The following is a 13979-nucleotide window of genomic DNA, read 5'->3' on the forward strand; positions in this document are numbered from 1 at the left end:
AGATACGCTTCGTAAAATGCGATCTATAATATTTCAATATTATCTGTAATATTGTAATGAGCTTCAAACAACGATTCTGTAAATGATTAAATATGTACATATAAAAGGCCGATTGCTACCAATCGGCTGAAATATGCTGAAAATAAATTAGTTAAGGTATTTCTTTGATATATATTTTCAATAACAATATTTTATTTGTACTGCTCTTCTTCTTCTTCAAGTGCCATCTCCGCGGCGGAGGTCGGCAATCATCATAGCTATTCAGACTTTTGAGACGGCTGCTCTGAAAAGTTCATTTGATGTACATCCGTACCAATCTCTCAGGTTGTGCAGCCATGACATTCTACGCCTCCCTATGCTTTTCTTTCCTTGGATCTTTCCCTGCATAATCAGTTGGAGCAAGGTGTATTTCTCTCCACTTGTAATATGTCCGAGATATTCTAATTTTCTTGTTTTTATTAAATTTAAAATTTCCATTTCTTTGTTCATCCTTCCCAGAACCTCTTTGTTTGTGACAAGTTCTGTCCATGATATTTTCTTCCATGATAATTCTTCTGTACACCCACAGCTCAAATGGTTCCAGTTTTTTCATTGATGTCGCATTCAAGGTCCAAGATTCCATTCCATAAAATAAAGTCGAAAAAACATAGCACCTCGCCAACCTAACTCTTAGTTCCAGTTTTAAATCCCTGGTACATAGAACTCTTCTCATTTTGTTGAAATTTGCTCTAGCCTTTTCTATTCTTATTTTTATCTCCTGATTGTAATCATTTGTGGAGTTAATCATTGTTCCCAGGTATGCATATTTGTCCACTTGTTCGACGTTAGTTTCGTTTATTAGAAGATTCTCGTTATTTCTTTGAGTTTTCGATATTCTCATAAATTTCGTCTTCTTGACATTCATTGTTAGACCATACTCTTTTCCATACTCTGCTATTCTGGTCACCAGTCTCTGAAGATCTTAGATCTCATATATAATGTTGTTAATGGGGACTCCATTTACCTTTATTCCAGCTGTTTCACCCTCAAGAGCTTTTTTCAGGACCTCCTCGGAGTAGGCATTGAAAAGAATTGGCGACAATACGCATCCCTATCTTACTCCACATCTAATTTCAATTTCTTCTGACAGCTGTTCGTTAACACGTACTTTTGCTCGCTGTTTATAGTATAAATTTGATATGATCCTGAGGTCGTTGTAGTCAATCTTCTTTGATTTCAGGACATTCATTAAATGTTTATGTCGTACTTTATCGAATGCTTTATTATAGTCAATAAAACATGCGTATATATCTTGATTGACGTCCAGGCATCTTTGTATTAGTATATTAAGTGAAAAAGGAGCTTCACGTGTTCCTAGGCCTTTGCGAAAACCAAATTGTGTATTATTAACGTCTATGTCCAGTTTGTAATATATTCGGTTATGGATGACTTTAAGTAGTAACTTTAGCGTATGAGACATTAAGCTAATGGTGCGGTAATCGCTGCATTCTCTTGCGTTTTTCTTTTTAGGGAGACAAATAAAAATAGATGTTAACCACTCTTTGGGTAATACGCCTGAACTATAAATTTGGTTCAAGAGTGTCACTAAAACATCAATGTGCTTCTCATCTAGAATTTTTAGGATTTCTATAGGAAGCATATCAGGTCCAGGGCTTTTCCCGCTCTTCATTGTTTTTATTGCGTGCAATATTTCTTCTTTTGTAATATATGGACCTACTGTACCTATGTACTGCTCTTGGCTAAGAGTAATTAGGTTATCATGGTTTAAAAAAATGACGAACTATCCTCTACCCAAATACATCCTAGACATTCTTTAATTTAATTGTGAAGAATTTCTTTAGTGAAATTAGTAACAGATTTAAAGTAAATGCATTGATTTGTTTGTTATATTGAACTTATTATTTTATTTTATCGTGTCCAGGCTTCAACTCCATATAGTAGTGTAAGAATGTAGCACCTTACTATCCGCATCTTGGTTTCAAAACCGAGATCACTGCAGCACAGCAAGGATCTCAACTTGATAAATGTAGACCGTGCCATTTCAATTCTGGATTTAATATCTTGAGCATAGTCCCATTGTGAGTTAAGAGTAGTTCCTAGGTAAGTGAATATGTCGACTCTCTGGATGTCTTCGCTACCTGCCATTAGTGCCTCGGGATCTAAATTTGCACTGCTGACAACCATGAATTTGGTTTTCTTAATATTAAGGTATCGTCCGTATGTTACGCTAACAGTTCTAACTCGGTCTAGTAAGTCTATTAAGAAATAAACTTTCTAGGTCTAATTTTTAAGAGAACTTTAAATTGGAATTCGCACATACATAATACATAAACTGCACAGCTTTCCTACCAAACGAGATTAAATATCCTCAAAATATTATCCAACAAAATTTGGGGTGCTAATCATAAAATATTAATAAAGCTTTACAAATCGATCATTAGAACTAAAATCGATTATGGTTGTATATGTTACGATGCTGCATGTAAAACCACTTTAAAAAAACTAAACAGTATTTAATCTACAGCTTTAAAATTAGCACTGGGAGCTTTTAAAATTAGTCCAGTTAGTGGTATGCAAGTTCTAACTGGAGAACCTCCCTTACATATAAGACGACAGCAATTAACCTTGAACTACATTGCAAAGATATCATCCCAAAAACAGCATCCTGTATTCTTCTACATCGGCAACATTGGTCTTCCTCCTAACAATAAGACTAAAAACTTTACACCCTTTGTAGAAAGATTAAAGCTCAAAACTTTCGATAAGAATCAACTCAATGTACCGCTACATATAAATGCAAACTATGCCCCATGGATAAGCAATCCATTACCTATTGACTTAACACTTACAAAATATTTCAAATCAACTACAAATTCCACAATAATTAGATCTATATTCATGGAAATTCTAGACCACTATCCTAATTATTTGCAAATCTTTACTGATGCCTCTAAAACTCCCAATGGTCACGCTGCTGTCTTCTACTGTAAAGAAAATTCTTATAGCATATCGATACCAACAAACTGCAATATACTAACAGGCGAGGCTACAGCTATTTTAGAAGCCCCAATCTTCTCCAAAAAGAGTACAACGATGAAGTGCATTATCATTACATACTCATTAAATGCATAACTGGAATTAAAACAAATATATAGCAACAACCCTATTATACAGAATATAAAAAAGGAACTAGAAACATTCCGATCATTAGGAAAGGAAGCGGCTTTTATTTGGGTACCTTCACATACAGGTACTTATGGAAATGAAAAAGCAGATCAACTGGTAAACCATACTGCAAAATTGAAAACATATCCGTACACCGATCTAAATAACCTGGCTAAAATTCAATCTACTAATATATGGCAAAATCATTGGAAAAAATTAGGTACAAAATTAAATGTAATTTGCCCAAAAATAAATGCTGTCCTGAAGACTCCTTTAAATAGAAGAAACCAAGTTATTATTAACGGTCTAAGAATTGGCCATACTGCCTTAACACACAAATACCTAATAACAAAAGAACCACTACCTATCTGCTCCAGCTGCTCTAACCTACTGACTGTCAAACATATCCTGCTTGATTGTTCTCAATTCATGGGAAAAAGAAGATCCCACGGATTCATAGATGACGATCTCAAAACAGTTCTCACCAAAAAAATTTCAACAGTGTTAAGTTATTTAAAAGACATCAAGTTATTCAGTTGTATTTAATGTAATATTTCTTGTATTTGTTACTAATAACCCTGCGCGGTTGATGTGGTTTTGTGTTTAAATAAAAAAAAAAGTAATTTTTCAGGGAGGACGAAAAACTTATAGCTTTGCCCTGCAAAAAGGATAATACGTTCTAATCAATGTTAAGCAATAGTATTGATTTCAAACATGAGATTAAAACACTTATTTTAGTTAGGGTAGCTAAAATATAGTTTGAAAAATTGATTTTGTTTTGGCAATAAGATATTTTGCACGAACTCAGTGGAAATAATTCGTTTTGCATGTAAAATGTTGTAGACATAAGATGATTTGCATGTAAATAAAGTAGGAAAGCAATAATAAGCAGTAGAGGAACAATGGTTTTCTGAATGAACTTCTATTTTTGTAAAATGATGATATGGGCCTTAAACGTTCAACCATAAGATCTTTCAGGCGTACTATTATATTTTTAGCAGTAAATTTTCAAATGAATATTTTACCTGCCAACTTTTAAAACTTTTCTCCAAAAGCGTACATCCCTGATATTATAGAGCTTTTTTTTCAATTCCTTTTCAGTATTTTTTATGAAAAATACCGTAAATTAATACCATGAAGCGCCACCTTGGACTTTTATTCTTATTTGATCAAACAATAATTGACTCTTATATAAAATGTACAGTCTTCGCTATACCTTTTTTAATACCAGTTATTTTTCAAAAATAAATATTATTTATAATTACCAAGAACTTCTTTTTTATTCAATGCCTAACACAGCAATCTGGTGGTACTTTCATTATTCGTGAATCCTCTTTATTATTGTAGGTTAATAATCTGTATAAAACTTGTTTGTTTAACTTAATTATAAGTAAATTTGATTTTCAACTAGCATGCAATTCGTTTAATAGGTAGATGTTAACCTTTCTCTATCTCCTTTATGATGCTAATTCTGTTATATTACTGCAGTGCATGAACATGTAATCAATCACCCGACGTAACCCGATATTCACAGTTTCTGCCTCCAAATTGCAAAAATCATACTAGTTCTATAGTGACGGGACAACTTCTATAATGTATTAGTTAATGGACAAAGTAAAACGTTTGATAAAATGACTTTTTCTTTCATTTTTTCTTAATTTATTGACCCTCCGTTAGGCACGTGGTAAACTGACACACGGTTGGTCACGCGGTCTACGATCGTAGACCATTTTATTAATACTATTAAACATAAAAGTTTCACAGTTTCAATAATAATACTGCATTAGGTATATTTGTTGAATTATTGTTATGGTACTGACCAGTTTTTATAACAAAAGGTTTACTTATTGAGGGGAGCCTTGTAACTGGCTCCCTACATAAGAGGGTTGGAAATCTTTTGATTCCAAGCCTTACTTCAAAGGACTTGTGAGTGGATGTATCTCCATAGGTTTGGTTCTTCAGTGACCGTTGAAGGATAAGGATTGTTAATGTGAGCAAATGTAACTAAAAGTGAAGATTACCCCTCTTGTATTTAGGTGTGAAAACTATTTAAGAGGCTGTGGCGCCAATGAGTCGGGTATCCCGAGCAAACTTGATGAAATGACTATTTTACTTATTCTACACTAAGAAAAGTCTTAGAAATTATATTTTTATTTTATATTTTAAAACGATATGTTCATTTCTGGAACACTTCATTTTAAAGTTTTTATTAAACATTCAAATTATTTTGCTTTAATAAGACCTTTAGTGGAAATTTGACACAAGAAGAATTGTTGTACCTAACAATATTTAGAACAAAATCACATAAATGAAAGTACTGTTAAAAAATTGTAAGACTTAGAGACTACAGAAAACATCACATTTTTAGTCAGTAAAACAATCATTGCAGATGTCTTTCATGTGGTTTTTGCATGCAAACGCTCCGCACTTCACACAAGACTTTCTAGAAGATTTGTTCAAATTTCGAGAACAAACATGGCAACGCCCGACATAATTCTGTGGTCGCACAGGTGGTTGAGGGGGATTATTTTCTATGCCCAGCAGATATTCAGCTCGCTTCCTCATTTCTCTTGGCAACCGAGAAATTGTTGATCTAAGTTCAATTTGTGCTCGGATTAATTCCCAAGTACACTTTTCAAGAAAGTCACTGCGTTTTATATTCTATTTGGAATGATTAGCCTTATACACGCAGATGGCATTTATGTCAGAAATATTCAATAAATTGTAAAATACAACCATTGGCCAACGGCGTGTATTTCTTGCGACGTTATAATTCATTATCATTGTGAATGGAGAATATCAATACCCCCGACTTACTTTTCTTTGGGACATATGACATCATAGTACAATCAGCTTGGAAACCAAAAAGAGGCGACTTAACTTCTCGATTTTTCTGGGGCAGAAACTCTTGAGGAATCTCTAGTCTGTTTTTTCTTACAGTATCCAAATATGTAAGTTTTTTCTTCAGTAAACTGTTGACCAACGATAAACTGCTAAACCAGTTGTCTGCCGTAATACTACGACTGGTACCTGCGATGGGCTCTACCAACCGAAGAGTTATTTTGTTACTGGTATTTACAAATTTGCATGGACCTTTTGGCTGAGTTCCCACGTAAGTTTTAAAATTGAATGTGTAAAACGTTTTTGCGTCTACCAGAGCAAATGTTTTAATGCCATATTTGGCTGGCTTCGTTGCGATGTACTGCTTAAACGTACAACGTCCCCCAAATGCTAATAGTTATTCATCTACTGTAAGATACTCACTAGGAATGAAGTTATTTTGGAAATTCACCAAAAATATTTCCAGAAGTTCTCTAATGGGTGCAAGTTTATTAATTTCTCTTCGCTCTATTCTTGTCTAGACATCATCGAACCGTAGACATCTTATGAGAAATCGAAACGATTTCTCGCTCATTGCTAGGTAGTATGACTCAACTCCGGATCCTTAAGAATTATCTCACATTTTATGTAAATTTTTTCTGGAACTTCTAAGAATACCAATCAAGAACAGTATCCCAATACATGCACGAATTTCAGTTTCATTAGTTTGTCTACAATCTGGATTTCTTTAGTAATTGCTCCGTATCTATTCAATAAAAATATTTGTCGAGATAGTTATTACTCTAATAACTGTTTCATCCAAAAATAACTCCAGGCAATCAAAAGTTTCAAAAGTGCCTGCGTTTCCTTTTGTACCAGGCATAAGTTTTAATGAGCTTCTGAAAATGGATACGAACTTATAAATTGGATCTATTCTTTTTCCATTTAGTCACCTTGTCTTTTTCTATGAAAAAATTTGAAGGACGTGCTTTATCAGAGACGTCTGACGTTCCTTCTTCTTGGGTCAATTCCTCTTGCTGCGATGTTTATAATTCAGAGTCTATTTCATGATCACTCCTTTCAGCAAAATTCACATTCACATCGAGATCATCTTTGGACTCATCATGACAGTCTTCTTCTTCCCCACTTGATATCTCCTCAAACCATCGAGACCAAACTTCCGGGTCGTTGCTTCGTTCCACCCGTCTTCTTTTATTATCAGACATAGTATTATCTAAAATATATCTAATAGTAGTAACTACAAGTGTACCAAATGGTAATAAATAAAAGTTACCCTGAATTTTGAAAACAATAGAATCAAATATCTGCAATGTAACCAGATGTTGTGACGTCAGTGGACACGTAGTCTACAATTGTAGACCAGTACTGTTCTATGCTTGACAAAATACTCAACTCAAGTGCCAAACACAAATAAAACCATAAATTAGAATAAGACGCCCGTTAGCAACAGCTGCTGAGATGCACGCGCCTGTAAGAGAAGATGACAGAGATATACAAGTGTTTGAAAAGAGGTGGTCTACGATTGTAGACCACGTGCCTAACTGAGGGTTAAATACATCTTGGTTTAAAATTATTTTCCCCTCATTTTATCTATTATTTATCGATTATTGTTGTGGTCTTGTTTTACTTAGATTGGTGTAACTAGGTTTACTCTTCTTATAAATGTTTCAACATTGTCTATGTTTTCCAAAACGGCGTTTGTAGAAAGGTAATCCAAGATATTTTACAGAATTATTTTTGGGAAAGTTCTTGTTATGCATTCGGATATTTGGCATTTCTTTGTGACATTTAGTAAATACCAAGTTAACTGATTTTGCTTCGTTGATCTTTATCTTCCATTTTTTAGCCCATATTTCAATTAAACGTATGATTTGTTGTGTAATATTTTAGCTGCTTGTATGGGATCTGGGTTTTTGACCAGAAGTGCAGTGTCATCTGCGAATATTGCGATTGTGGATTATTGTTCAGTTGGGAAATCAGATGTACAGATTGTGTAGAAAACTGGTCCCAAGACACTGCCTTGCGGGATCCCTGCATTTATGTTGTGGATGTTCGACACAGTTTCTTCGTATCTTGAATAAAATAGTCTTTCTTCAAGGTATATTTTAGTATTGTGTATAGCGGCTAAAATGTTGCTTTTTTCAGTTTGAATAGTAATCTTGGATGCCAGACCTTGTCAAATTAAACCAAACAATCTTAAAGACATTCTAAATTCAAAAAACATGATCGATATCCTTTTTTATTTTTAAAAGACTTTAATTTACTAAGCAAAGTATTACTTAATACAAATAATCTAAATAAATATTCATTTGAAAATTAATATACGGTGTACTGATATTTTCACTTAAAAACATACATAATTTAATATATACACTAACGAGTAATTTAATTCCATTAGCTTTTGATTAAAGTATAATATAATACTACTCTATAAAAAAAGAACGATACAATATAAATCTAATGAAAATACGACAGCAGAGGAAGTTATAGTATTCGTGACTGGCGCGAAGGTAGACTGTAGATATAAAAGTTCTTAATAAAGCCTAACGATGTATTAGCACAACGAAGAATATCATGTTATAAACTTACGGTTATCATTCTTAATATTAATTTGGTAAAAATGATTTTGCAATTTAAAAAAAAAATTGGTTTTGAAACAAAACTATTTGTTCGTACAAAAAAAAAAAAAAATTGGTAATAAATCATTTAGAATGTACATACAATGTTGCAGTGATACAAAATGTGCTCTTCAGTTTCTTACTTTAGCTGACAAAATCTGCATAGGTCATCATCTACCAATCTCATCAGCTTTAACTGCCTATTCAGCTTACAGTGCCCTGTTAGCAAACCTAGCATGGTTTTGACTGTTTTCCTGTCTGCTTATTAGTTCTGCTACAAATTTTGGTGGATGTTCTATAATGAACTATTTTTCGCCTGTCCTGGGGAGTTCTTCCACCATTTTAAAAATTTGTCAGCTACCCGCTTTTTTGTAGCCGGTTTTGTTACTGCCTTTGCAACGCCTCAGAAGGGTTTCAGTTTAATGAGTGGCAATAATGAGCCTTATTTGGCTATTAATTTTGCTTTGTCATGGCTCTTATAACTCTCGTGCCCTGGTACCTAGACTATCGTAACCTTGCTACCTTTTCTAGTTTATTTACGGCACCCACATAATCCCATACTAATTTAGAATTAGACCCTACAGAATTAAGTGTCTTAATCACTCCCTAGTTATCTGTGACGATGGCAATTAAACGTAGCGTTCTTTTCTTCTTTTCCATTTCCTTAATTTTTTCTACGCAATGATGGATGACCTTTATTTCCGCCTAAAAAAGATAGACTTACCTTACTTACTTACTGATTTATTTACTTACTTACTAAAAAAGATAGACCAGGAAATGTATCCCTTTCTTTGTACCTATACTGGCTCCAACATTTTCCGATGTTATTGAGCCATCAGTGTACCAGGTAGCATCCGCTTGTATGAGTATAGCTTCCTTTCAGTTTTCACTGCCTGGTATATTAATTTTGAATTTATTGTCAAACCTATATCTCGTAGCTGTTGCATCGATCGGTACGATATCACAGATACAAGTCACAGATCCATAGGTTATGATTGGTCTAATAACCCGTATGTATAACCATAGGGTCATTTTGAAGTTAAGCTCCCAATTCTTACCGCACATTCTTCTACATCTGCCCAAGAACATAGTAGATTTTTGTGTGGTTTTATGTATGTGTGTATTCCATGTAAATTTATGATAAAAATGTACTCCTAGGTATTTTGTTTCTTTGGCAAATGGAATCTCTGTTTCTCCTAACACCGGTGGTTTTAGGTCTTTTAATGCTTTATTTTTTGTGAACTGATGTTTGTGTTTTTTAAGAATTGACTGTCACTTACCCTTGTTTACACCAGTTATCAAAAATATTTAGGACTGATTGCATTTAAATTTGCCCTCTACGAAGTTCACAGCGTCGTCAAGTAGACAGCCTCTACCTGGTCTTGCTTTGATGGTTGCTCTGCCCAGAGTTGCTATTACTATTGTATTCTCTAGGGGTGTTCTTATCTATTTGCCTATTACCGCAGATGTACCTATGCTACTCATTGCTTTAACCATATAGTTGGTGGTAACATTATTAAATGCCTCTATAATATCCTAAAAGGCCACCACCACTATCTTTTTGTCCTATATATAGATTTTCAGATAAGTATATTTAGATCATTCAATGTTGTGTTCGTAGATTTATCAGGTTGATATGCATATTGACGATACGTGGAAACTATACTAGTGTGACAGTGGTAAGGTTTGTAAATCGGTCTACTTTTTCTCGACATTCTCATACTAGCCCAGAGTCCGCCTGAGAATTCATAATATCTGTGCATGTATTGATCCGCTTTATTTCGTAAGCCTTAATGTTATTTTTTTGTCACAACACAAGTTTTTTTAAATCGCTGCCTGCAATACAGAGGTATGTTCTTCTAGCAAAAAGAACTGTTTAAATTTCCATTATCACTGAATATTATTCCACCCGAATCTTATACAGTTGTAGACCCGTCTGTATACGAGGTATAACCCTGCAGCCTGGGGTGTGTTCCCTTGCCCATGTCTTTCGTATGTATATTTCTTCTTGGGAAGGTAATACAGGCCTGCACCTTGGTACTATATGGCCAAAAGTCATCATGTAATGGGTATTTCCAATTATATTTTTGATGTTGCTATGTACTGATCTGCACTCTATAATAACCCATTTTCGTCTTCCACTTATAGTAATGTACAGACGAGGGAGGTCCAGTAGATTCTCCATAGCTACTCTTGGTTATGGTGGAAGTCATAAACTACTCCAGTGTAATTACTTCTCCACGAATATGTTTTTGACCTTCTTAGCTCTGTGAATCATTCAGTCAGAGCTATGCGATAATCACCTTACTAAGCTTAGCTTTTGGTGAAGTTAAATTGTTGTCTAACTTGTTCTTTTGCATAATTAGACAAGAAACCAATACACGTTATACAAGTTTTGTAATATTTAAGGATTGTATTAATTAAATTTTAGCCCCAGGCTTTTAAGACCTGTTGAGCTTGTAATTAAATAAACTGTTCTTTTATTTACGAGTTTGTTATTTCACCAGGTCACTTTTCTATAAAAATGTCTCACTATCTCTAGGCAATGATCTTTGAATATCAATATGATAACCTCTTGAAATTATTCGGCAGTTATATCTAGGTCAAATATATATCTAAACAGTATTCCTGTTCTAATTGACATGATTATATTACCCTATATTTTAAAACAAATATGTCCATGCTTTAAGCTAGATACCTCATTTGACATATGTCATTTTTTAATATCTCTAGCCAAATGTGTTGTGGCTACTGGTAAACCAATTAACTCTTTCGTTTTGAAGTTACGACAGTTACTTTTTTTCCTATATTTAGTATGTTTATATCATATTTCATTAAAAATATTAATGATTCACCTCTCTTATTAATATTTGTGGTAACCCAGGTTAAGTAGTGCGTATTCGCATCACAGCCAATGATGAGTAGCAGTTTATTTATCCTGCAATATCTCACTAGCTATTCCATTGACTTAGGGGTACCTTAGGCGGATTCTAATTTTTTTTAGACGTTTTTTTTCGTAAAAACGGAGATGAGGACCGTGGGCGCCTAGGCATGTTATTGAATTCAAGTACACACAAGTTTGCTTCCTCTCGTAAGCTTTCTATAGCCCTAACGGCTATGGAAATTGACTTTACAGTGACTTTACAGTCAAAGTGCGATAGTCACAATGTATATAGAAAAAATAAAGAACTTACAGGTGGACTAATACGGAGACCGAAAGGAACTCTAACTGATTCTGACGACGAAAATATTATCTTGCATAAACAGAGTAAAATAAGAACGTGGAAAGAATACATAGAGAAACTGTTTAAAGACCAAAGAGATAGATAGAACACTTTTGAGTTAGAAGAAGACGTTAAAGATGAATAAAAAAATATACAACAGGAAGTTTATTCTGCGATAACAACGCTAAAGGATGTCAAAGCAGCAAGCTTCCGTAATACAAGCAAAATTACACAAACTAATGGACAATGAATTAATCGCAATAATAAAAAGATATTCAACAACATATTTAACTCTGGAGAAATACCAACAAAATGGCGAGTTTATTGTACTTCCAAAAAATCAGAAGCCAAAAAATGCGAAAAATACCGCACGATAAGCCTCTTGAGTCATCTACTAAAATTTTTTCCAAAGATAATCTATAAAAAAATTAACAAGCTGTGTGAGAATCAAATTTCCTCCAACCAGGTCGGGTTTATAAATGCTGTTGGTATGAGGGAGGCTTTGTTTTCAATATAAGTTTTATTTTGAAGATGTAGAGACGTCAATTGCGACGTATACGCTTGTCTGGTTGATTACAAGAAAGCCTTTAATTGAGTTTAGCACGCCAAGATGATGCAAATACTAAATGAAGCAGGAATTAACAACCAAAATTTAAAAATAATTAGAAATTTTTATTGGAATTACACCGCAAATCTCAGAATTGAAGGTGAACACACCAGATATGTGACAATCATGTATAGGGTAAGGCAAGGCTGTCACCTTTAATCTTTACCCTGAAAAAAATATTTATCGAAGCTTTGCGCGAAACTGAAAAAGGAATTCTTCTGAACAAATACCAGCTAAACAACATCAGATTTGCAGATAACGCCATAGCATTTGCGGAAAACCTAGAAGGCCTACAAGTTTTTATTAACAAAATCACGTATTACAGTTAACGAGAAAAAGATAACAGAAGGTCAACTCTACGTCAATTAAACCCCAGTAGAAAGAGTGACGCACTTCAACTACCTCGGCACCATGATAAATAGAAAACTGACCAACAACGGAGATAAGAGCGGACATTGGAAAAGTTAGGTCCACCTTAAACTGGATGGGAGCCTTCTTCAAGAGCCACAACATTTTTCTTGCTATAAAAGTAAAAATGCTTCGATGCTATGTCTTCACTGTCCTTTTTTATGGTGTTGAAGCTTTGTCCTTAAAAGAAAATATGTGCAGAAGATTGATAGCATTTAAGATGAGGCTATATTGGAGAATACTTAAAATACCGTAGACTGACTAAGTCACAACTAGAGGAGGTCCTCAGAAGAATGAATAAGAACCGAGAAGTACTAACCATCATCAAATCTCGAAAGTTACAATACTTCAGACACATTATGCAAAATATATCCAGATATGCCCTCCTACAAGTTATCCTACAAGGAAAAATATTCAGAAAGCAAGGTCCAGAAAGAAAAACATCCTGGTTAAAGAACCTCAGAACCTTGTTTAACACAACATCGTTGTGTTTTTAACGCTACAGTAGATACGACAAAGAATGCCATGATGATCGCCAACATTCGTTACGGACAGGCACAAAAAGAAGAAGAAGAATTATCATATATTAATATTTCTTAAAATGTAAGTCAATTTATAAATTTTCTAATAAATATGGTTGAACTTTTGTTTACTATGTGGGTAAACCAAAATTCAAAGTACCAAAGAATGTATTTAAAATTTTTGTTAAATTGGAGGTAAACCAACTTCCATTAAATATATCACTACCAGGTAATTTTTTGTTATTATCTGTTATCATTTCCATACTAAATATTTGTCTATTCTTTTACTTGTTATAAATCCCCCTTTTCTTACCTGGACAAGTCCGTATACGGATAAACAGATATTTATCCCTAATTGAAATCGATTTGGCTCGTAGACTTAAACTAAATTATCTTCTTATTTTCGATTTGTTGATTTGGGTATAAAACGGAACCAGGTCAGGCTTGACAGAACAAACAAGAGTGTGTGGAAACTTCTGTCAACGCTGTGAATTTTGCTTGTATGTACCACGTTAAGATTTAGTTTTACAGTTAATAAAGTTTAATTAAAGTTTACAAATCTTAAAAACTGTTTATTCCTCGCTTTTATAATATA

Source organism: Diabrotica undecimpunctata, chromosome 7 (genome assembly GCF_040954645.1).
Source record: "Diabrotica undecimpunctata isolate CICGRU chromosome 7, icDiaUnde3, whole genome shotgun sequence".
Classification (NCBI taxonomy): Eukaryota; Metazoa; Arthropoda; class Insecta; order Coleoptera; family Chrysomelidae; genus Diabrotica; species Diabrotica undecimpunctata.